We start from the raw sequence: 2840 nt of genomic DNA on the forward strand, positions 1-2840 counted from the left end.
AATCGACCTAAAAATTGACCATTTACAAATTTTCACAGCGGAATAATTACAAATCACAGCGTAACAATTATAGAAACGCTCAAGTTACAATCGTTTCGTAGTTCACGATAAAAGTGTACTACCTTGGGAGTAGCATAAAAAAAAATTACCAGAGGAAATACCCCACTCTTGGAATCCTGTAAGAATACACGACTCTCAGAGTTCCTCCCTCCAAAAAAAAAACATAAAACGCTATTAGAGTCCATAGCTGTTGTCGAGGTGGAATAAATTATCTTTTCAAGGTCATCTGTTCGCTGTGAACCAAGCTGATTCGAGAAGCAAGGAAGAACGTGCGACCGAGAATTTGCATTGAACGTCACATTGAAAACGTCCATAACACCGAGTAATTAAAAAATAATTGAGCACTTTCAAGAATCCATTACCCGATAATTAAGTTTCACACGAGAACGTACTGTAAATTAATTCGCGAAGGAACACACGCGGTTTCGTGTAGCCTGATTTATTCCGGGATAACCTCAACGGGAGAGTAATAATTTTTCGAAAGTGTTCAATTCTATTTAATTCATCCTGTACTTGCATCGTTACCAACTATGACCAACGTTATGTATTCACACTGTAGCATCACGGTCGCGTTCATTTTTCCACGGATTCATTCAATGACGAAACCTACAGATTTCACTGTCAGTTAAACAGAGTAGTTGCTTTCTAAAGAGGTTCGTTAATTCTTTCATTTTGTTACAAGTTTTTATCACTTGAGACCTTGGTACTTGAGGTGCGCGTTTACGGTTTTAAAGCATCACGCCTAAGAATACTATCTGTCTCGTTTCTGTACAACGCATTTGCTGTATCCGTACGATCGTGAGCGTGGCTCTTCTCGTTTTTTTTTTCCTCCCTTTGCGTACCACCAGGCATAGAACTCGACGGCCATTGATTTCGCGTATCTTTTCTTTCTTTCTTTCTTTCTTTTTTTTTTGCGATATCCGGCACGGTGCGTGTCCGGTCTTTGCCGAGAAATTTGAGAATCAATCCGATATGCATTATCGGTACGTACAAGTCAATAAATGTGCAATCAATGAACACACAACGTCGGTCAAAGTCGACGTCGATGAAATAACATCGATGAAAACATTGCTGGTGACTTTGATGTAACTTACACAAAGGTCGAGTGTAGCGAAAACTGAACGCGGAGAGACGAGAGATAACACAGCGCGCTAGTCAAACGATATGGTGGGGGATAACGCTTCAGTGGCCTTGACAGGCCAATTGTTTCCGTCTCGAGTACAATAGCTGAAATTTGATACATTTCGAGCTCGCATCAATCTTATTCCGAGCGAGCGATGCAATAATACAAGTTTTCGCACCGGTCGTCGTTTTCAGGCCCACGGATCACCCATTTCGCGAACAACCGAACCTTTAAAAAAAAAAAACACTACCACTTAGACAGAGTGGGCCTTTCTTGGGTCATCGTGAGTTTCTCGAATCCTTTCCAATTATCGTAGAAGCAACGTGTGTCTGGACAGAAGCAACTTAAAATCTTTCTCTACAGCGACCGGAGAACGAACGGATAGAAAAATTCATTCACCCTACACGTAAAGTGGATCGTGTTTAATATGTTACATTTGTATTAATACAAAGGAAGGAAACAATACGTTGAATTATATCAGAACATATTTGTCCACGTAAATAGTGATGCGTGACATTCCGAAGCTTCGGTATTCCATATTTTTTCTCCCATTTATTCTTTCTGAATAAAAAATCGTTCGTTCTTAGGATTCCCGACACCTCGATAGGAATAACAATTTTGTACGCAGAGAGACGCAGCATTCCCGATGATTTTATTTCCCCTTCCTTCCGACCGACTATGGACCGTTTACCGGTGAGATTACGGGAACGCTGATTTCCATTGTGTTCGCCACGAATGGTTCCTGTAGTCTTCGGGGAACTCGTTGCATGCGAACACGTTCACGTGCAAACTCGCGTATGTGCGAATATCAACGATGCAGTATCAAAAATTCGATTTATCTTTCGAACCTTTGGATTACGAAGCGATCGAGTCGTTTGCCATCGAAATCTCGAAGCTTTCTTACCGCGTAAGATCGCGCGTGTATGCGAATACGTATGAAACGAATTCTACCCGGATATAAGAAATATTCCAACGTACGCGAATATACGGAAACTTATAACCGAGTGATTCCGTAGTCGGTAGAGAAAACATGACGAAGTTGTAAATTATATAAAGTGTAAAAAAAACAAATGTACGTAATAAGATTGACAAAAAAGAAAGAACCTACCTTTTCTTTCCTTTCTTGTGTCAAACGAACGTCGATTGATAATCCAACTCGAGTAAATGAAGAGAATCTCACTATATCTTTCTCACTATATTCTTCTATGCTGAACATTAAAAATTTGTGTCTTTTACTGCAAAAATTACCGCTGTGGTTAACACGACCATAAAAAATGCACGTTGAATTTTAATTTTTAAATTTATCATTAAAAATTATCGTCTTACCCTTTCGAGAAGTGAACACAGTAGATACGATGAATTTTAATTTTTAAATTTATCATTAAAAATTACCGTTTTGCCCTTTCGAGAAGTAAACACAGTAGATACGTTACTGATACGAATAAAGGAATTATTTCGAAACAATGTAATCAAAAATACAATTGTTTCGTTATTTTCCTGATTTCGATTCCAAAGAATATCTTCTCGACTTTATAATAATATCACTAATGAACAGAGCATTTTTTATTACCGAAATTCAATTATATCATATGTATTTACTAGCGTCGGTGCATTATTTACGGTGAATTCAATAATATAACAATTAGAACGGTTTTGA

The sequence above is a fragment of the Ptiloglossa arizonensis genome, chromosome 5 (assembly GCF_051014685.1).
Source record: "Ptiloglossa arizonensis isolate GNS036 chromosome 5, iyPtiAriz1_principal, whole genome shotgun sequence".
Classification (NCBI taxonomy): domain Eukaryota; kingdom Metazoa; phylum Arthropoda; class Insecta; order Hymenoptera; family Colletidae; genus Ptiloglossa; species Ptiloglossa arizonensis.